The sequence below is a fragment of the Pyxicephalus adspersus genome, chromosome 11 (genome assembly GCF_032062135.1).
Source record: "Pyxicephalus adspersus chromosome 11, UCB_Pads_2.0, whole genome shotgun sequence".
NCBI classification, from domain to species: Eukaryota; Metazoa; Chordata; class Amphibia; order Anura; family Pyxicephalidae; genus Pyxicephalus; species Pyxicephalus adspersus.
The window spans coordinates 7,454,360-7,477,958 of NC_092868.1; the positions used below are offsets into that span (position 1 = coordinate 7,454,360).

The window sequence follows — 23,599 nt, forward strand, 5'->3', positions numbered from 1 at the left end:
AATACAAAATGACAGTTTGAATTTACCAATTACAAACTTTGTATTTATTTGAATTATTTTGTATTGGATTGAATACAGCAGTTTGTATTCAATCCAATACAAAATGAATGAATGAGTTTCTATTTGAATTTCCCGCACACGCGCCGACGTCATCACGCACGCAGAAGCCTTCCGGTTTTTTTTCTCCGCCGGACAGCTTCTCGCTTCAGAGATCATCTGGCGCTGGACGAAGACGGACGTGGAAGATCAGCAGGACCAGGTAAGATACCGGCCGGCGGAACACAAGATACTGGCCGGCATCTTACCGGTCCCACTGGCACCCGACGCTGGAGAGGGAGATCGACGGACGACGATGGACGGAGGACGACGCTGGAATAGGAAAAAGACGCTGGAATAGGAAAATGACGCTGGATGTGCACAGCGGGACCATGGAGGTAAGGATGTGACAAAATTACGGGGTTAACCATCCTAGCCATTTTTTTTTGCCCGACCTTCGTACGGGCATAACAGCTAGGTGGTTAAGGTAAGTTTTTGTATTTTTTTTTTGTGTATAATAAATTACAGGAACAAATAGGCAAAGAGGGCTTTTTGGACCATATTGCTTCGCATTGCAAAGATTGCCCATTTCTTCCTATGATTTCTGATATCATGGGCTTGGCCACAAGCAACATTCATGGAGGATACTGCCTTGGTTTAAAACAAGGAATCCACATTTATGTGCTTCCACTACCAAGCTGAGGGGAGTAAGCCAATTATTTATAGTGGGCCAACGTCTAAAATGCCATTCAAATCTGCAAAAACACCCTGAAGGGATGGAAAAGCAACAACATGTTTGGCTCAAAGTAGATTTGGCCCTGGAACTTTCATATATTAGTACTATTTGTTTTGTGTAAACACCTAAATAATGCATACACTCCACTATTTAGCAGCATTAAGTTAAGTAACAACACAACACCTCCTTCCATTACCGTCAGGTGTATAGAATGAGTATGCAACTCAGCTGGACAACTAATTCACAGCCAGTTTAGACAACAAGTGGAAGTGTGTTTGTATACAATAGTGCTAAGATCAGGCAGCACAGCACAATGACAGCAAACCGATAACACAACTACCAATGAACACAGGAGTTGTGTGGGGGCAAATCAACATGAGTGCAAATGTCAGACTGTAAAAAAAACAAAGAAATAAAATTATGACAATTTATTCAGAAAAGGAATATGCACATAATACATTCAAATACCAATATGTGACAATGGCAACGTGGGGGTTAAGTAGGAGTTTGCTGTGGAAAACCACGCAGAAACCATGCAGACATTTGTACTCAATACTTGTAGAAAAATCACACATTGCTGAAGAATTGATAAACTACCCAAACTGGCATTACAAAGGAGGCACAAAAACATTGCAGCAACAGATGAAACTAACAATAATAAAGATTACAAAGTCACATCAATGCATAACATCCAAGCACTTGATGACACCCCTCCGCCAAACCAGTCCAGGTAAATATTAATGAAAATGCATATGCGTATTTATATGCATTTAATTGTATTTTGACATATATACACAAGTGAAATCACTAAATGTTTTTTTAAACCACCTTTTACAATAATCCTTTTTTCAATTATTTAATTTCTATCAAGCCAAACGACAATGATATTTTAATTAGATCACAAATGCTTGGTGACAATTTTTTACAATTCATACTATTGTGAGATGACATATTATGAAGTTCTTACTAGTATATATACAGCTTGAGCTCAATTAGTTTGCAGTGTTGCAAAGCAAGCAAAAAGGATAAAAACAGTTACAAACAAATGTAACAATGAATTAATTATTTTGTGAATGAGTACAATGTAACCTAAAAATGTAGCACTTACCCAAACGAAGATGAAGCATTAAAGATTCTAAATGACTGTAGATATGCACAGAACAGAGAGCAGGTGTGCGCTAATTAATTGCTATGATCTCACGATTGACATCTTAACAGATCCTCCTTAATCGCGCAGCTTGGCGGATTCGTGACCCCTATTGCCCATTTTGTTATGAAGGCAAACATCCGGCTTGGCAGTGAGATGCGAATGAACGAGCGCATATGACTCCAGCCCGCAGTAAACCGGCTTAATATGACGGCGCGAAATAACACGCAACCAGCGAGCGCGGATTTCATTGATGAATTAGGCTCATTGTCTGTATATTGTCATGATTGACCGCTTTTATTTCATGTATATTGTAACCCTTGCCCATTTCTTGGCTATTTATTAATATGGATGTAATAGCTGAATGTACCTAGAATTTAAACTTGGTTCAAAAAAAAAAAAAAAATCAAAAAGCTTAGTTTCCTTACAGTTGTCAAACTTCATCAGTCCTGAATAATTAAAGCTCTCAAAGCCTGGCGAAGGTAGACTATCATGGGTAAACCTAGGTGATCTAGCAAATTTGGATACTCTATCTTCTTAAAAAAAGTTCCAATTTACCTCTAACGCAAATTTCTTGCCAAGAGATACTTTAATTTGCAAAGTGAAGCTTTTATATTCCCTAAATCAACCCTATGGTATCTGTTTCAAATTTGTGCTTAGCTATTTGCCTGGAGTTAAGGTGAAGTGTGAACAACTCAAAGAAGAAGGTTACAATCAATGTAGTATTTTATGGAGTTAAAATGTTATAAAGATTGAGTGCTGAACCAATATTTCAATAAAATATATGGTCTGATTTATTAAAGCTCTCCAAGGCTGGAGAAGATACACTCGCATTCTTGAACCTAGATGTAACAGCAAATCTGGAATGTATTTCTGCAAAAGTAATTTGCTATTTGTTAACAAATGCTTTCAATATTTGACCGATGCATGCCATGTTTGCCGGGCAAGGCACGAGATCAGGTGACATAGGATTAAACAAAAGTTGACAATATCACTGCACATGTGTGAGATCTGCAAATTTTTCTCTTTCAGCAAAAAAGCTCCTTCTGCGCATGGCTAAGATGCTTGGGCATGCGTAGAAGGAGCGCCCAAGAGACTCCTGGGATGCCTGATGTAGGTTTCCTAGAAAGCTTTGACAAACAGAATTTTTACCCTACATAAAGGGGTTCTCTACTATTTTATGTAAAGTGGAAATTCTAAGTATAGGTACACTTTAATATCTTGCTACATCATGCAAAACCTATAACACATAAAAAACAAAATTGACTTTATTCACAAAGCTTTATACAGGCCTGACACACAGGGGCATACACTCACTATTTCCTGGCCACCCAAGATAGATGTCTGGAAAAGGATCTGGTTTTAAATAATAAAGAGACCCCTCGTAAGATTGTCTCTATAACAAATAAAGCAGGGGGTCTTTCTTAATACAAAGACCAGACTTTTAGCCAGTCATGCAATCTGTATAGGAAGACCCAGGAATGAGCAGTTTTTATGTTTATAAAGGAGAACACAAGTGGTTGGTTCAGTAGTGATGTCTCTATTTCCTTTTGCATTCCATATTGCTACCTACTTTTTATTTTTTACTTTTAACATTTAATAAATTCAATATTAAACTTTAAAAAAAAAATCTGTTAAAACAAGGGTGTGCAAAATACTGAAATAACTGTAAAGGAACATGATTACTTTGTACTGAATCCAGTACAAAATAATTAGAATTTCTGGCTGCGCTCCCTCACATGCAATGACGCATGCACCGACGTCACCAAGAACTCCCGGGGAATGTCAGGGGGAACGTCTTTGGGGGAAGATTGGAGGAGGAGGACAGAGGATGGGATCTGATGGGCAGGACACTGGGGGATGCCAATGGGACCAGGTACGTGTTTATTTTTTATTTTTAGCTACCTCCGGGTGTGGCACGGGGTTACCACTTTCAGCATGTTTTTTTACACCGAGCCAAATACCTATAACATCAGATGAGAGTAAATAGTGGTAGGGTCAGTGGTGCCATAATTTTGAAGAGGTAGTTCTAGTCTTCTTGGTGGCCTGATAAGGCTAATAAAAAAAATAATATTTATATAGTTTCTATTTATATTCTTTTTTCAGATTAGTTATATAATACAGGTTTGCTCTCTAGAATGAATTTTACTAGAAACTGTTATGGGAGAAATTGCTGTGCTCCAGGTCCTTGAAATGTCTTGTTGGCGACCATGAGGATAGTTTGGTGAGGCACGGTGAGCTCTGAAGGACAGTCAATTGATAAGTTTTCCCAAGATGATCGGCACCAACATATTATGCAGCACCGTTCAAAGTCCATTGTCATGTCACCAATTGCCCCTCAAAAGGGCTCACAATCTAATGGTCCTACCCCAGTCATATGTCTTAAATAAAGTCCAAAGTCATTGTTGAGGGAAAGCCAATAACCTAACTGAATGTTTTCGGAATGTGGAAAGAAACTGGAGTACTCAGAGGTAATCCATCCAAACACGAGGAGAACCTGCAAACTACATGCAAATAGTGTCCTTTCCAAAATTTGATCCCGGGACCTAGTACTGTAAGAGCCAGATGCTAACCTCTGAGCCACCGTGCTGCCTTCTGATAATTTTTTCGAAACATTGTACAAAATGAGGGTGGACAAAACATGGATTTACAGTCCCAGGTACAAAGGGAAAGTTTATTAAATTCAACACATTAAGCATTAAGTAATAAATTCAGGTACATTATCTTGTGCATTTATCGAGCTTGAGTAACCTGCATTGTGTAATATTTTGTGATCTGACAAAATATTATACAATGGAAATTCATAGTAGGCACTATGAAGCCTTGACTGCTGGAAACATGTATAGGATTTACAGGGACGTTACATGTATTTGCCCTGGGTCATCCTATTGTTTGATATATAAGGTAAAGATTAAAGGTTAAAGGTTAAAGAAAAAGAAAGTGAAGTAATAAAATTTATAAAGGAAGGGGGTGCAATTACTGACCCTATTAAAACCACTCATCATGACCTGAAGTGCCTTGAAGGTGCCTTATCTGGAACTTTTAGTGAAGATTAGGGATAAGTGAAAATGCTTCTGGCATTCTCACGAAAATTTCCTTGACGTTTTGATTTTGCGAAACCATCGGAAATCACTATAGGAGGACTATCATGGTTGCATTCATAAATTCAGCCATGGGAATCCTCCTGTCAGTAAGTGGTCCCCAGGCATTACAGGTCAGAATGAGAGAAAGCCTTCATTCTAACTTGTAGTGCCCGGGGATCTCTCACTGGGAGGAGGATATGGCGGCTGCATTCATAAATGCAGCCGTGATACTCCTTCTCTCTGGTGTCCCAAGTCATGTGGCTCGCGTTTATGAATGAAAGTGCCCGAGAAACTCTATCCAAGAACACATAGTACAGGGCTGCAACAGCAATCAGAGGAGCAGAGCTGATTCGCTACGCGACTGAATTAAAAAAATTTGCTCACTCATCCCTAGTGAAGATAGGTCTTCACATGTTTATGAAGTTATACCGTGGGTGTTCACGGCATTGCTGTGACTGGCAAAAAAGGAAAAAAAGTGGTAGGTTAAGCATGGTAGGGAGAGGCATGTTCCCCTACTGTATCATACCAAACCACTCTAGGAGTCAGGCCAGCACATATCGCCTCAGCACTCTGAGAAGCCTTTCAAGGGAAACACTGGCCCAGTAACAAGCCAACTCACTAAGATTTGATAACATCTGTTCCACGTCTCCCATTGCAGGTAAGCTCCTAGAACTTGTGCGCTGTCTCCAAATTTCTGGCACCAAAGCTTCTGGAAAACTGACTAATTCCTCTTTCCACTTAATTTAATTAACCACCCCCCCTAATTTAACTAACCCCTCCCCTAATTGCATACACTAATCACCCTGACCTGGCCTATGCCCGACATTCTTGTACCTCCCTTAAACCACAGCCTTGCCATGTTCTTGAGATCCCAGCCATTCTAGCCTTGCACCTAAATCCCTTGTTTCTCGATTCCGGGCTTTATTGTTCATGGACTGTTAATTTTTTTTTATTCTATATTTTTATTACTTTTATGCTAGGTAGATTTGAATATGCTATCCAAAGCTTTCAAAAAATGTTTCCTTTCACTTTATGTCATGCTGACATCACTTTCATCAGTGAATCTGGGTAATCCAACAAACCTTGAATGGATCTGGTTCTGGAATGAAAACATTCACTAACAAAAAGCAAATGACTTTTAGGAAATCCGTTCCAGGTTTGCTGGATAACCCAATTTCACTAATTAAAGTGTATCCTCTGCAGCCTTAGAGAACTTTAACATATCAGGCCTAAAATGAAGAATTTTCTGCTGATCTGAAATATCAAGATTTCCTAATCTATATTTTGTGTTCACCAATTGAAAAGCCCCCACACAACTTCAGGAAGCTCATTTCTACCCATATAAATCCACATAGATTGTTGTCTCTTTCAGAAAAACAGTTTGCATCTTAATGTTTGATATTTTTGAAGCGCAAGCAAAAGCTGAACATTCTAGCTATAGCTGTTCTGCAGGAGCTGACTTACAATGCACCGATTATAAGCCAGGGATAATTTGTGAAATAGCAGATCATTGTTTACCTTGTGTAAATAATTGTTAAAATGACTTCTGCCAGGATACAATTAAGAGATTAATGTTGATACATTAGGACACATGAGTAATGTGCACATGATTAAAAGTAACTGTGACCTCATTCTTGGTCCAAGACTGGAAGAGTCATATGAACATGATGAAATGAACTCTGGACACCAGACCATCACAATGATATGAGATTGTTGGACGTTGCATTAGAAAAATGACATTACTAGGAAGTTGCCTCCATCTTTTTAGGTCTAACAGCCTCCCCTCTGCCAGGAAGCCTTTCCACAGGTTTTCTAATGTGTCTGCAGGAACTTGACCCAGTCAGCTGAGAGACTATTGGCCAAATTTATTAAAGCTCTTCAAACCTCAGAAGAAAGACTGCCGTGGGTGTGTAAACTTTAACCCCTTAATGTGATTTAAAGAAAAACATTTACAAATTGTATTTATTAATCTGCGGCTTTAAAGAAAATAAGATGTAGGGATCTTGCACCCTCATCCGTAACCCGCAATAGGGTTTTTGTTCAGTTTCTTTCTATTATGAACGGACAACTGTCTACTGGTACATGGATGGGGGTTGCTGATAAAGACTTCAATAGTATGTTTTAAAATATACCGGTAATTTACAGAAATTGTATATGGTAGCCTATCTGATAAATGCTATACAGTGATTGCTGGAGTTCATGTTATCAACAAAAGAATTACCAAAAACATGGAAATCTGCATACTGCCATGAAATACATGTACCAAAGACAAAATTAGGGGGGAAAAAAACCGCACAATAAATAGTATCTCTACCTACACAGAATGCCAGCTCACATTACCACTTCTAACACAAACTAACAATGTTGTACATTTTATAGAAAGGAGACATAGTTATACATCCCTTTAAATTATTGGCTCTTGTGACAAAGATTTTTGGTATAACTGACAAAGTTTTAGGTATATCTAGTACAATTTAACACAAGGGGGCTGATTTATTAAAGTACTCCAAGGCTGGAGAAGATACACTTCCATCAGTGAAGCTGGGTGATCCAGCAAACCTAGGATGGATTTTTCCAGTCATTTGCTATTTTCCAGCAAATGCTTTCAATCCTAGACCAGATCCATTCCAGGATTGCTGGATCACCAGGATTCTTGGATGAAAGTGTATCCTCTCCAGTCTTGAAGATCTATTTTAAGTAAATGGTTTCCAATTCACTGAAAAAAAATCTTTACCCAGCTACAGGACTGGGGTTTGACAACTCTGAACCACATGTGTTTTCAGAGCTAAGTTATTCCATAATTCAATATATACATGTACACGGTAGGGTATGTAGCTGGCCAGCTAAAACCTGTCCTAGGTTATTAGTGCAGCATATTCTGTATACACCTAAACCTGCCAATAACCGCACTATACAGCTCATATGTTCATATGTTTAAGCTAGACACAGAGTTATCACTGTATTTTATGGTTGTGAATGTTTATAACAGTTATATATGCATTTTCTTAACATAGCCAGAAAAAGAAAATATACCTTTAAGAGTCATTATCTAGCTAGAAGATGTAAGCCAATCACAGTGAGTCTTACACTATGCAGAGGCCTCAACCAATCACAACCAGCCTTACACTGTGTCTATGGGAAATTCCCTAGCAAACCATGCTGTATTCAGCGTGCTAACAGAGAGAGAACAGCCCGAGTTCCAGCCCGAGAGTTTCATAGAAGTAGACAAAAGGCCAAAAAGGTATTTAATGCAGTTATATAGATTCCTATAGTTTAATAGTGATTGGGACTGTCTGCTGAACCTCTCATGTGTTTGCTTGCAGTTCCACCAACATTATCAGCAACATTATCAGCAACATTATCAGCAACATTATCAGTATCATTACCATCACCAGTAACAGTATCATTATCATCAGCAAACAAACTAACCAACTTCAACCATTATTTTGTGATCTCATTCAACACCTGTTTGTATATAGACTTTCTGCTGCAGAAGCAGCAGTGTTATATGAAGAAAATTTGAAGTTATTAAAGAAGTTATTTGAAGTATTTGGTGTGCTCTTTAAACCTACTACTTTTATGGAACGGTATTAGAGGAGTTATAGCGTAAAGACAGTCTGATCAGACTAAAGAGAAACAGAGATAATAATTCTTCTAATGCCACAGCGCACAAGGCACCTCATAGTGCTGCGCCTGCCACAGTGGAACTTTTAACCCTTAGAGGGTAAAGCAATAACGCTCCTCAACTCAGAAAAAGAAAATATACCTTTAAGAGTCATTATCTAGCTAGAAGATGTAAGCCAATCACAGTGAGTCTTACACTATGCAGAGGCCTCAACCAATCACAACCAGCCTTACACTGTGTCTATGGGAAATTCCCTAGCAAACCATGCTGTATTCAGCGTGCTAACAGAGAGAGAGAGAAGAGAGAGAGAGAACAGCCCGAGTTCCAGCCCGAGAGTTTCATAGAAGTAGACAAAAGGCCAAAAAGGTATTTAATGCAGTTATATAGATTCCTATAGTTTAATAGTGATTGGGACTGTCTGCTGAACCTCTCATGTGTTTGCTTCCAGTTCCACCAACATTATCAGCAACATTATCAGCAACATTATCACCAACATTATCTGTATCATTACCATCACCAGTAACAGTATCATTATCATCAGCAAACAAACTAACCAACTTCAACCATTATTTTGTGATCTCATTCAACACCTGTTTGTATATAGACTTTCTGTTGCAGAAGCAGCAGTGTTATATGAAGAAAGTTTGAAGTTAATAAAGAAGTTATTTGAAGTATTTGGTGTGCTCTTTAAACCTACTACTTTTATGGAACGGTATTAGAGGAATTATAGCGTAAAGACAGTCTGATCAGACTAAAGAGAAACAGAGATAATAATTCTTCTAATGCCACAGCGCACAAGGCACCTCATAGTGCTGCGCCTGCCACAGGGTAGGCATTAATAAAATAATTGTTACACTGCTGTAGCCTGTGGGGGATCAGCATTAGAGTCAAGGGGGCCCGATTTCTTACCTTTCCTTTTCTGGCCCTCCCTTAGAAACTTCCGCTCCACAAATGACATATGAGATGTCTTGGGAGCCGAGTTCTTAAAGCTGATAGCAGGTGACGGCATTAAGAAAAAGATCTGATGCTGGATAAAGTAATGTATTATCAATTTACCACTCCACTACTGTTCATTGGGGGCCAGACTGCACTATTATATGACCTTTTGCGGACTGCCCACCTGGCCATAAGGTTAACCACAGGGGGAGGGGTATAATAGCTACAATTGTGTCATGACAATAAATAAAGCATTTTAAAATCCAATGGCTTTCTGTGATTTGTTCTTTATTTAGGGAATGATACAAGCATTGCTGTTGGGAAGAGATAGTTGCCCTTTGCTAACAAGAAAATGTGTGATAAAATTATTTTCTGCTCTTGATTGTCATTATCTGGTGTACACAGAATGCAGTGAAACGTATAAATGTGATAAGCATGGGATAAACCGTAAGCATGATATTTCTAGGTAAGAGTGTCTGAAAACAGGTCAATACAACCTACTGTCAAAAAAATAGGGATATTTCAGTCTAATACCTCTAGCAATCATTCACAAAAGCCATAAAAAATCTGTTTTTTTTCATAAAACAATACAGTTATTTTATTCTGATCCCACTTCCTATCTATCAAAAAAGCAAGAAAAAATGTCTGTTTTACTCTCACAAAAATACAGATAATTCATTCTGATAGTATTTGCTATTTATAAAAAAAAGCCATAAAAATTTCTGTATTTCTCTTAAAAAGATACAGATATTTAATTCTGATACCAATTGCAATCTATACAAAAGCCAAAAAAACTTCTGTATTTCTCTAAAAAAAAAAAAACAAATATTTTATTCTGATAGCACTTGATATCAAAAAAGCCAGAACATTTTCTGTATTTCCCTTAAAAAATACATATATTTTATTTTGATCCCACTTGCTATCTTTCAAAAAAGCCCAAAAAAGTTCTGTATTTCTCTTAAAAAAATACAGACATTTTATTCCTCAAGCCAGGGGGGATTTTCTGGAGAAAACTGATGCAGCCACCATCGAGGATGGATGAAGTGCATGGTGCACTATTACGTTGGCTCTTTTCTGTGGTGGTGGTGTTGATGACAGGAGGATGCGTGTCCTGACAGTAGTAATGCCATTAATTTTTAGATCAACAGGCTTGAAATCTGCCCGCAGTATGCCATCAAGCTTCTTTCGTGCCCATCCAAAAGAACCTTCAGTGACGCTGGCGGAGTGGGAATGGACAACTGATCACAACTGTCACCGGAAATATGTCAATCACTTCACCTTTTTGAAAACTAACAAAAGGTGGGTTACTAACAACTATCATATCCCCACTGCAGATGTCATTAATTAACTGACACAAGGACTCACTTGCCAACCAAGATGTCTCTGTGAACCCACACTGCTCCTGTGTGTCTGTGCCTGCCTATCACCAAACACCCTGACAGCTGAGCCTGGGGTTGCATTCATCGCCACTTACTTTACATTTCTGCTGCTTCAAGGAGGCCAACAAACTGCAGCTGATGTAAACCCCCAGTACGGCCACACTGATAGGTACCATTGCAGTAATTCCGTCTCAGGGCCCAATGCTTCTCCTGCTGTTGCTACAGTCTTCCTGGGGAAAGCTGACCAGAGGCCACACATTGCTACTACTCTCAATGACCCAATCTAAGTCTCTGGTCCTTCATCCTTGCCTAATGTCACCGTACTACTTGTCCACAACTTTATGGGTGTCATTCATAACACGTCATCCAGGTCATGATGTCAAACATTATTATTATTAATAAACAGGATTTATATAGCATTAAGATATTATGCATCATGTAAATTTAATAGGGGTGAGTACATTAACCAGCAACACATTGTCCTCCTATTTTGATGGCAGAGAGTGTTGCTAGTGAGTTAAGGTCACCCTTACTCACTGTCCTAATGTTTATGCTGCCTTCTAGAGGCTGTCGATCATGCAAAAATCCTATTTTCCTGCTGTCACTTTGCCTTCCTTTTTCTGGAAACCACAAGGTCTTTTGGAACTTTTGTATTTTTTTCCTTGTTGCCACTGTTCTCCTGCACCTACCTAGCAAATTTGGTGGTTCTAACATGTATGGGGGCTTTGCTGTTAATGTTTACGTCTGGCCCATTGACTGCGTTGGAATGCATGAAATCGATTCGCCGAAATTTCGCGAACCCACCAGAAGTTCAAGGAAAGTTTCACGAGAATGTCAGATCCCTTCTCGCTCATCCCTAGCTGTCAGCTCCTCCATATGCTAAATGTGAGATAATTCAAATGTCCATTTCTAAAGTTTAGGTACCATGGTCAGCATCCAATGATGGGGAATGATTGTTCTAGCAGCTGCCAAAAGAAAATAAAACAAAGAACCCTCTTGACTAAGGACGCAGACCTTTGTATTGCCAATAATTCCCGAGGAGAAGCCTTAATAGGAATCAAAGCCCCTACTACCCAGTTTTAAATGCTGGAAATAAAGAAACATTGGATCATGGGGCCACCATTCATAATACATTGTGCCTGCCTACCTATCTCCAACAAAGATCCATAGCCTGAGGAAACATTCTATGCAAAACAGAGGGGTACCGATATCAATTCTATAGGACCTTGAAACTTAGCACAAGCTAAGCTAGCTTTATGGTTAAGTGTAAAAATTTTTTGAAGGCCATCTAGGATGAAGGTGACTCCAATCTTGGCCGGGCCATATCTGATGATGAAGTATTAGATAAATCAGCAGCGTGGCGGAAGAATCCTGAGTACAGAGCATCTCAAAATACTTCAGAGATTCTAAAAGAATAGAATGATCAATATAGTGCACTTCGCTGCCTCCAATCCGCCCATACCACTATATCCCAACTAACTAGCAGCTCATAATAACAGCATCCATACCATACCTCTTCTACAACTTCACCAATAATATTCTCTTACTATAATTGAGGTATTTTTTTTTTTTGCTAGATTAAAATTTGAAGAATTTACCATACATTGCAAAATACAAGTTACAGATTGTATCGCAATCCGTATCGCAAATGTATCCCCATTTGGTTAAGTGCACAATATTGATCGTATTATTCTTTTATAATCTCTGAATAATTACAATTAATCACCTGGTCAAAACGCATCACATGGGAAACAAGATCTTGCTGCTACCAAATGTTGTTTTGATTACTCTATATTCTTTAGAACAGTGAACCCGTGTTGGCCAAGGTCTACTGCAGGAGACCTTAGGAGGTTTATTTTATAGGATTAATATTTAAACAAGATTACTACTACTGGCTATGGTCAAAGAAAGTTTAGAGTGTAGGGAAACACAGGTCATGACTCAGGTAGTGTAGGGGTCTTTCCATACCTAGGCAGCCAGGAAGCAAGTTCAAGGTTCAGTGGTGGGTAGGGTTTAGGGTTGGCAATTTGGGGTCCTTGAAGGCAGTCGTTTTAGGAAAACCCATCTATGGTATGGAAGTCCTCTAAGTGGTAATGTAATGTTAGAAGGTGGTGAAGGGCAACTGGAAGCAATAATATCATAAAGATAGCAGACCTTTTTATGTAGTAAATGTATCTGGGATTAGAGCCTTTAGGGAATTGGAATGTTATGCATGTTATTTTTTTTATCGGGTTATTTGAATTGGTTGTGTTAGGTAATAAAGGCGTGTTTTGAAATAAATGGCCGCAAAACACTTTGACCCGAAATATGCACTATTGTCTCCTTATTAAAGGATGGGAGTTGGGTCAAGGGAAGAAGTTTGTATCGTAGGATGAAGTAAGGGGGTGAGCCTCAGGGCTACAGAAGTCATGCATAGTCATTTCACCAGCTGTCATGTGTCATCCTATTAGACATATAGTCATTTTTCATTACCATGTCCTAATGATGAATAGGGGGAAAGCTAGTTAATCTACCAATATGTTTTGTTTTTTGGGCATTTTATGGCAATGTAGGAAGAAACCCACACAAACACAGGAGAACATTCAAACAGCATAATAATTATAACCTCTCCAAGACACCAGTTCTCCAAAGTCACAACGCCCTCTAAAGATAATAATATTTTCTAGCTGTAAAGAACTTGTACATAATGTCTTTCTGATCCATTTGCCTCAAGCAACATTGGAGCAAGTTGTGAAAAACACCTCCCTGCTTTAGAAAAGTCAAAAGGTTTCAGATGTTTTTAGATTCTGCACAGGTGTTTAAACTTTACTTTAATTTAAGCCATTGTTTGCGTAACACAGTTAATAATATTTATTTAGGATACTATGGCTTCTGCCAAGTATTGTTAATATTCTGACATAATGAGGCTCTCAGAAATATATAAATCTCAATGCATGGTTATCCATCAGACTGACCAGTACGCAAAGGAGTGACGACATCTCTCATCTCATCCTAAAAATCTAAATTCTGGTTTCCATAATCATGAACTGCATCCTTGTCCTTTTAATCTTCGGCAGTGCAATTGCAGCAGGTGAGGAAGAAACATTATAGTTTTGTTATATTATTCTTTAATTTTGATCTTTACTCAGCATAAATAAACATGTCATAATTTGTGACAACGGTATTATATAGCTCTCTCCTCCTCATTTTAAAGCAGTTTCAGAACTTCAAGCTAGTGACTTTGCTTAGGCTGTGATGATATCATCAGTCTGCTAAAAACAGGAGAAAGAACTCTCTCATTTCCCCAAAACAAGAAGAAGTCATCATATATTGCTTCTATATACCATAATGTCAGTTGGAAGCTGCATTAGAAAAATAATAGAGAGAGTTGAAAGCCTGCATGAGGGAAAATAAGGATTAGCATAGCATTCGCTTCTTACTGACCATCTGTTCTTTAAGGTGCCAGCAGATGCTGGTTTAGGGTGGCATGGCGACCAGAGGGTAAACCTTAGATCCCCCCCCAACTCTACTATTTTGGCCGGTACATTTTCCAAACTGTGTATTGGCTGGGAGCTATTGTATACGCAGTAATGGTAGAGTTGGAAGCTTTGTGATACATTCTAGCCTTCTAGAGAATTCTGATTGAATGACTAAGAAGGTGGTTTTGATTTGTGACAGTTCCCCCCCAGACTGCATTTTCTGCAGTCCTCATTGTGTACATCCCCCTTCCCATTCTGCACTGTGTGTGCATCTACCCCGAGTTTGCATAGTGTTTTTCCCTTCCCCAGTCTACACTGGTCATGGCATGTGGAAGTGGTAACCACACCATACTTACTGCCAGTATGAACATAGCCTTAAGTATCTGCTGTAAGACAATGTGGGGGAGGGAGGAAGCACACAATACCTGGCCTAAAGGGAAAAACTTAAAAATACTGCCCTGGGTGCTGCCCACACCTTTTTGCAAGTAATTCTATGGTGGTCTATGGCTCTGGCCAGTTTGGTCCCCCAAAGGGTTAGGAGAACGTCCCCGCTGGGGAGAGCACCAGCCAGAGCCGAGGACCATGTCACCCGTATTGAATGGCAAGCTCAGGGGAGTGGACGGGTTGTCTCTCGTAACACAATCTGCCCACTCACCCATCGCAGGCTCAGACCTGCCAGGTTCTGGTGTCATGACATCACCCTGGGGAAAGTTTCTTCCCCTTTAGGTGACACATAAGCAGGGGTGTAGTTGGGCAGGCATGTTTACATAACAACTGCCTTATGGAATCGCAGGCTCAGGGCAGTGAATGGGTTGTCCCTCTCAACAATACCCACCCACTCCATGGGTGGGGTGAGTGGGCCCACATTTGGCAGGTTCTGGTATCATGACAACACTCTGGGGGCAGTTTCTTCCCCTTTGAGTGACACAGGCAGGGGTGTTTTGGGGCGGGCACGTTTACATAACAATGATGACCATGCGCACTCCCCATGGATAGTACCGCGCCCCCTCTTGTTTTTTTATGACCCTGGTGCTGGTATGTACCTAAAGCATGGTTTGTGTTGTTAAACACTTTTTTGTTTAAAATGTAATTCCGTGCATGGGACACATGGATATCTTATTTAAACTAGATATTTGTCTTCTCTAGTAGAACCCCTCCCTTTTACCCCTTTTTTCCCATATTGGGTTATCCTAATTTCAGTGGTTCTATTATTTCTGCTTATGCTTTATAAAATTCCATTGCAGCTTTTTCCATATGTTTTAATAGCTGTGTTGAAACCTTTGTTTTATGTGAAATATTTTGTATTATAATTTTTATTATAATTGAATTTAGGGTTATTTGTTGACATTTGTGTTTAGGAAGTGACATGGAGGCTAGACTGATAGTTAACAGTGAATTTTTAGGCTTGTCTTATATAATTTAACACAAGATGTTTTTTTTTAGGCAGTGCCAGGTTCTGCGAAATTTGTAATATCACTGCGGATGTAGACAACTGTTCAGGGGAAACAGTAAAGTGCGAGAATGAAAATGATTTTTGTGCAATACAAGTTGAAAACAGCACAATAGGTAAGATAAATAAAAAAACATACATATATTGTATTTTTACATAGGAAAGATAAAATGTTTGTGATTTCAGTTTATATCCATTGACCATTCTTTCCTGAGCAGCACTGGACCCACAGGTTAGAAACCTGCAATTTTTCTTTATTTCACGCCCTCCATATATTCAGAGAAGCCCCGTGCTCTTGATTCCCTGATGTACAGGAAGGGGACCCAGCAAGAACATCCAGGCAACCCAACTCATAAGGTTGCCATAATAGATACCAAATATCAGATTTGTGTGTGTCCAGAAAACCTTATCAGTAAAAAGTTAGATATTGGTTCTAGAATTATTCCCCTCTTTCTAAAAGGATTCTCATGATGTGTTGGGCATTTTGCGGATGCAATAACACGTACATACACTAGGTGTATGTTTAAAAGAACATGTACTATACAAAGGGGGTATTTTTCATTTTTTTGGATACAAAAAGAAATCCTGCATGGTAAAACTCATTTTGTTTTAGGGCTAAGTTCCTCCATAGTTCAGTACATACATGTACACAGCAGGTAATAATAAAATCATTGTTATACTGGTATTACTGGGGGGAAGGGGAGCAGCTTTGAAGCCAAGGGGGTTCAATTTCTTACCTTTCCTCCAATAGGAGCACTTTCTTTCCTTTTCTGATTCTTTTCCTGAAATAACATATGATGAACATTGTAGGTAGAGCCCTCAAAGGTGAAAGCAGGCAACAGCATGGAATTAGGTCCAATAGTATAAGGAATTATGTAATCAATATAGAATAATTATTTTAGAACATTAAAAAGTGGTAATAGGTACTCACCATTATTTGGTGTTTATTGGTTCACTGGCAGAGAGAGGGTTAATACTCCATAGGGTTAACACTAGTTGAAACCGCATCTGTAAGGACAGAAGAAAGAATTTAATGTCTAAGTATACATTATTATCATTATTAATATTATTATTATTAATAATAATAATAATAATAATAAACAAGATTTTTATAGCGCCAACATATTATGCAGTGCTGTACATTGAATTGGGGTTTTAAATGACAGACGAGTACAGAAGTTAACACAGTAGGAGGAGAGAACCTCATACACAAGAGCTTACAATCTAGGAGGCGGGGAAAATCTGACAATAGCAGGGGAGATAGGAAGAGGTGGAAAATAGTGAGGACTCTTAGAGACAGAAAATAGGCAACTTTGAAAAAATGGGTTTTGAGTGCTCTTTAAAATGAGCAGACAGTAGAAACAAGCCAAAGGATGAGGAAGGCCATTCCAGAGAGCAGGGGCAGCAGTAAATAAGTCTTGCAGTCATGCTTGTAAGGAGGTTATGAGTGAGGTAGTCATCAGTAGGTCATTGGAGGAGCGAAGAGAGGAGAGGAGTGACTAGGGGAGTATTTGTCTAACAGGTCAGATTGGAAGGTTGGACAAGAACTGTGGAGAGATTTGAGGGTAGAGCACAGGAACTTGAATTTGCTCCTCAGGTGAAATGGAAGCCAATAAAGAGATGCAGCAGAATAGAAGTGGTGGGAAGGATGAATAAGTCTTGCTGCAGCTTTTATAATAGATAAAAGAGAGAGTCGAGTTAGTGGAATACCAGAGAGGAGGAGGTCGCAGTAGTTCAGCAACAGATAATAAGAGCATGTACAAGGAGTTTGGTGGTCTCTAGGACAGGTAGGGGTGGATCTTGGAGATGTTGAGTAGGTGAAAGTGACAGGACCTGGGAATGATCTGAATATAGGCGGTAAATCAGAGGGCAGAATCAAGGGTGATGCCAAGACAACTTGCCTAAGGGGAGAGTCAAATGAGAGTGCTGTTAACAGTTAGAAATATGTCAGGGTGAGGTTTGGAATTTGAAGGGGGAAGATGATGAGCTCTGTTTTATCCAGGAAGAGTTTCAGAAATCCATTAGACATCCATGATGTGGCCAACAGGCAGCATTAAACTTTGGCCAGGACTGAGGGAGACAGGTCAGGGGTGGACAGATAGATCTGAGTGTCATCAGCATACAGATAGTATTGTAAACCAAAAGAGGATATGAGAATACCGAGTGAGGGGGTGTACAGAGAAAAGAGAACTGGTCTAAGGGCTGAACCTTTGGAACACCAACAAGGAAGAGAGTGGGAGAAGAGGAATTACCATTGAAAATATCTTGAAAGGAGCGGTCAGGCAGGTAAGAAGTAAAGAGAGAGCAGTGTCCTAATAGCAATGAAGTGCACAATTTGTATTAGAAGGGGGCGATCAACAGTGTCAAAACCAGAGGAAAGATCAAAGAGAAGGAGGAGGGAATAGGCAGCTTGAAAGCCAGAGGGAAAGGTTGAAGTTGAGTTAGTCCTGGGCAGTAAAAGGGTAGTGAAAGGAGAGGCTGTGGGGTGACTAGGTGTGGGTGAGATATCTCCAGCAAGTAGTAATAGAAAAGGTGCAGAAGTACAGACAGAGAAAGCAGGAGAGAGAAGGAGTAGACAGACAAGGGGTTACCAGACTGGGGGGGGAAGGAATGGAATGCAAGAGTAAATTAAAGAATGAAAGAAATAAAATGCAATGAAAGAAATAAAGGGGGAGGAAGACAGGGCAATCAATCTTTGGAGAATAGTATTAGATGATGGTAGACTTCTTCAATTTAAGAAATGGATAGGCATCTTTTGACTTGCTGCTGCTTCCAATAAACACCGAAAGTAATAAAATCAGGGTAAGCTTATTTTAGTATAGTAGAGAAGCCAGCACAACCTTGCAAGAGAACCTCAGCCCTAAACTTCATATTGAATTCCTATATCTCTTACTACATAAAGGACACGTTTGCATGCATGAGTTCATTCACTCCCAGCAGCCCCCATACAGCACATCTCAGCATTGTCATCAAATTGTTTTAGAAAATAATAATCAGCTAGAAAAACTGAAGATGTTGCCAATGCATAATGGCTGTATCTGGGGTTGAACTGTGTCCCTTTTCCAGTGTACAGTACTGTATTCCAGATGTAGCCAGATGAAGATTCACTTTGATGCAATGTACTGCACCCAGCTGCGCCTCCCCTTGTAAGCCATTAGACTTTCGTCAAGGCTGACATCTCTTTCTGGCACATAGGTTTGCTGGAAATTTTGTGAAATAATCTGAGATACTTCCCAAATTTTTTTGAGTTTTGGTGCAGGATGGGTAATCTCATCAAATTCTTCATTATTTGCGAAGTGCAGGTACTTCATGATGAGGGAAAAGCGGTATTCTGGCATGACTGTGCCAAAGACTGGAGTGGCAACCATTTTGTTGGACCAGTACCACTTCTGCATGGGTTTACCCACAACTCCCTGCAGGATCACCAAGCCCAAAAACTGCCAAAGGTCATCCTTGGTCACAGGTTCCCACTTTCTGCTTCTTGCAAACCTCAGGTGTCGTTCATATACTGTAACTTATTGATGACTCTGTTTTTCTTCTTTTCTATAAATATTTCTCTTACAATGTGAAGTGCCAGAAAAAAACCAAACAGAGAATGGTCATCAATGTGATGCCTGCTTTTCACAGGAGGGCATTAAGTGCACAGAAAATAAAACCCAAAAATGTACCGGCAATGAATTTGAGTGCATAGACTTTGCAGGCATTTTTAATCGTCCAGGTAATGTTATATCCTTAAATATATATACACATAGTATATGCTAAGATAAATTTGGAGCTGTATTGCTTTGTGTCTTTTTTAACTGACTAGACTTTAATGTAAATGCTCTATAAACAATAATATGAAATCTGCAAGAGCTTCAAAAATGCATTAAAAATGAAAGTGTGAAACAACATTGAAGACGTGATTAGAGTGTAAGCTCTTCTGGTGCAGAAACTGAGGAGACACTGTAGGCCTGACAACATCATTTTTGTTTTTGTCTGATGCAATTTCAGCTCACATAAAAATCGAATAAACTTTCAAACCACAAAGCCTCTTCTCAACAACTGACTCTTCCTAAACCCTACAACTACCTTCTCTGCCCAAGACATAGCCACCTACTTTATAGATAAAATTGTTAAAAGCAGACATGATCATCAGTGAAGCTGGGTATGCCAGCAAACTTCAAATCCCTCCACAGTTCCACCTGAAAATTCCCATTTCACCTGAAAGCAAATACAAGCTCCTGTGCTTTGCCATCAAATCTCTCCACAGTTCTTTTCCCACTTTCCTTTCTGACCTGTCCCTAGACTCTCTCTCTGCTCCTCAAATGACCGACTAATGACTTCCACGCCATAACCACGTCACACTCACGGCTTCAAGTCTTTTCTAGAGCTGCCTTGACTCTCTGGAATGGTTTTCCTCGTCCTTTTCGGCTTGCTCCTACTTTCTGCTTATTTGAAAGAGCGCTTAAAACCCATCTTTCTAAACTTGCCTACCCCTCTTCTTCTGTCTGCTACTTCCCCCACCTCCTAGATTAATAATAGCAATAATAATAATAATAATAATAATAATAATAATATTAATACATTGCTGTCAATGGTCATTTATTACTGTAGTATTTTTTTTTAACTCCAGTGTATGCCATGAAGCACATAAACACATTTTAATGTACATTTACAACTGGCAATGTGAATTCCTAAAACACATAGTGATTTGCATCAAGATACAGGTAGTCCCAGAGTTAAGGACATCCGACATACGGGCGACTCCTAGATATGAACAGGGCTTCCCTGCCCACTCCTGTGCAGGACAGAGGCTTGGAGGGGGCAGTTTGCATGACTTGCAGAATAAATCTTTTGCTAAACACAGCTGAGGTTGTGGGTGATCTTAAGAGCTGAGCTGATCTGTAACATCTTGTAACTCTTTAAAAAACAACACAAACTTTGCAGTTGTTTCTTTTTGCATATAAAGCACAGCTTGCTCCAGAAGTTAATGAATGTCTAGGCTCCATAATTTTTTTGTTTTTTTCTGATTAGCTCGCAGTGAGGATTTTTTACAGTAACTGACACCACGCTGACTAATAATATGTTGGGACAAATATCCGTCCTAATTGCATTTATTAAAATAATGGACCTGTTCTGACCTACATAGAAATTCAAATTAAGAACAAAGCTACAGTCCCTATCTCATATGTAACCCGGGGACTACCTGTATATTTCTATTTATTTTGTTGGAGAAGACAAAGATAGATACGTGTGCATGCATCTTTAGTGTTGGATAAGATATTGGATAGGATATTGCAATATACTATATTGAATAATATCGATAAAAGTTAGAACCAAAAATTGTATCCACTACATAGTGTCTCTTGCCTTAGCAGCATTTTTTAAAGGAACCCTATACAAACATTTATTCTTTTAATCTATTTTTTTTTGCAGATGATGAGATTAGAAATTATTATATATTAGCCTGTATCAGCAAAGATGGATGTTTATTTAACTGGGGTAGGTTGCCAGTAACGAGGTCTTATGAATCTACATTTTCATGCAAATGAAAGAGGAAAGTACGGTGGATTGCAAAGTTACTAAAGTCGCTCTAATAAAACAATGCTTTTACCTGCAACACAATTGTCTCTGTTGTCTCATTTCACTGCAGATTAATTAAACCAATAATCAAACATGTAAATAATTTGCACATGAATATAAAAAGCTTAACAGCCAAGTGAACTTTCAGTATAACTTAGCTAAATAATGTAGAAAAGCCAATCCCCTTCCAGCATGCTACAAAGAAGGACCCATGTTCTCTGTATGGTAGAGAATGGCCTCTCCTCCCTGGTAAGTAAAAGATAGAGCTCTGCAATCAGGAGGGATAATGAGCTGAGCTCTTGGCTGCATACCTAATATGTGGTAATCATAGCTACATTGCTTTGCATTGATGTTTATGGATTAAAACCCTTATTTGAAGAAGGCCCTCATGGTGATATGCACTTTGTAAATATACAGGGAATATTGCATCAGATTTTAGTTCATTAGCACCCCCATGCTTAAGTGTACAAAATATTCCCTCAGTGTCACATTTGTTAACTTTTATAACTTGACCTCCCTAATTTTTAGGCAAGGGGGGGCATTGTAAATGGGGACACGGAAATGTTTGGTTTGGGACAGTAAGGTTAGCCTTGCATGACACTTGGTTGTTGTGGAGGCTAAGCTGGAATATGGGGTCCGCTAACTGTCCCTGAGGCGGGGTATGAGTGCCTGGGGGGTCTGGCGGGGGAGTGGAGACAGCTGGATTACTACGGAGGATTGGTGACTTTCATGGACCTGCAGGAAGAATGGCTCCGATTTTTTACTTAAAAATGTTATTAATATAAAGATTGTTATGTTAAAAAATATGTTGTTAATAAAGGGGGCTGCTGTGGCCAATTTTCTTCCAAAATGTTGTAATAGTCCTTTGTGGGGTAAGTGGTTGTTGTGGGGTTCGATTAATTGGTTACAGCAGGAAGGACTTCTTATGCTGTACCCTAGTCATGATTTAGCATTTTTTTATCATCCTTCATCCATGCAGAGTCATTCATCTCAGTTTATTTCTACTCTCCATTGTTTTACAGACTTCTTTCTTGTCTATATATTATTATTCTTTTAGTATGTATTTATTTTTATTTGTATTGCTTTTAATCGGATTAAGCTTTGGATAGAGTGGGGGCAAATTAGAATTTATTTTACTGCAATCCAATGCTTTTTAAAAAAAAAATTTCTCAAACACTCTTGCTATAGCTGTTCTGCAGGAGCTGCCTTTCAATGCACCAATTATAAGCCTGTGGCAATATTTGGAAAAAAAATATATATATATTTAAATATATATATATATATATATATATATATATATATTTACTGGGAAACCTAGTGTATCGTTGCTTACCTGTGTAAATAATTATCAAATTTACTTCCTTCAAGATCCAAAAGAAAAATATAACAGGTAGACACATTAGAAATGAACATGTTTGAAAATACATTGTGACCTAGTTTTTGTCCAGATCTAGCACTGATTAACAGGGCGTAATAAAGCATGGACACCAGACCATGTCACCTATGTGAGATTGTTGGATATCACATTCAAAACCATAACATTAATAAAAAGTTGGGTCCCACTTTCTGGCTCTAACAGCTTCTCCTCCTCTTGTAAGATTTTCCACAGGATTTGTGGTTTGTCTTTGGAACTTGTCCCCATTAACCAATGGGCCTTAATAAAGCTCCCTAAGACTGGAGAAGATAGACTGTCATGGTTGTGTAAGCTTTTGTAATATTAAATCTACAGTTCTCAGTAAAATTATACATGGTGATCTTGTTTAGTTTCTGGTTGGTATGATGTGGCAACTCACTGTTTCTGTCTCTAAATCAGTTTCTTTACCTTTTTAACATAGGGGAACCCTTAAAATACATTTTCAGTTCTTCACAGAGCCCCTTCTTTAAATACTATATCCACATGGCTCAGTACAGAATGACCCCCCCACAATTAGCCACAAAGGTCATTGGTGTCACCTAAACTGACCCAAGGGTCACTAACTGCCCATTGTTTAGGGAACCCGGCAACCTTTGGAGGAACCCTAGGGTTCTACGAAACCATAGTTAAGAAACACTGCTCTAAATTGTGTTCTTCTATTATCATCCTGTTACATAGATGGGTTTCTGATAAAGACTACAAAAGGATGTTTTAAAAGATATTATACAGAATTGGTATACTGTATTCTACCTGATAAATGCTATACAGTG

General features: G+C 39.0%; 2 long non-coding RNA genes across 2 annotated transcripts in view; one reads left to right on the forward strand and one right to left on the reverse strand.

Annotated features, from left to right (window-relative positions):
• LOC140340991 (uncharacterized) overlaps positions 1–21,457 on the forward strand; it is a 26,190-nt gene extending 4,733 nt beyond the window's left edge. The window contains exons 2-3 of the long non-coding RNA XR_011922779.1: positions 19,422–19,568; positions 21,269–21,457. This is a non-coding gene — a long non-coding RNA (uncharacterized lncRNA). The remainder of the gene's footprint in view (positions 1–19,421; positions 19,569–21,268) is intronic.
• Positions 1–23,599, reverse strand: part of LOC140340993 (uncharacterized) — an 86,207-nt gene that overhangs the window by 52,526 nt on the left and 10,082 nt on the right. The window lies entirely within an intron of this gene.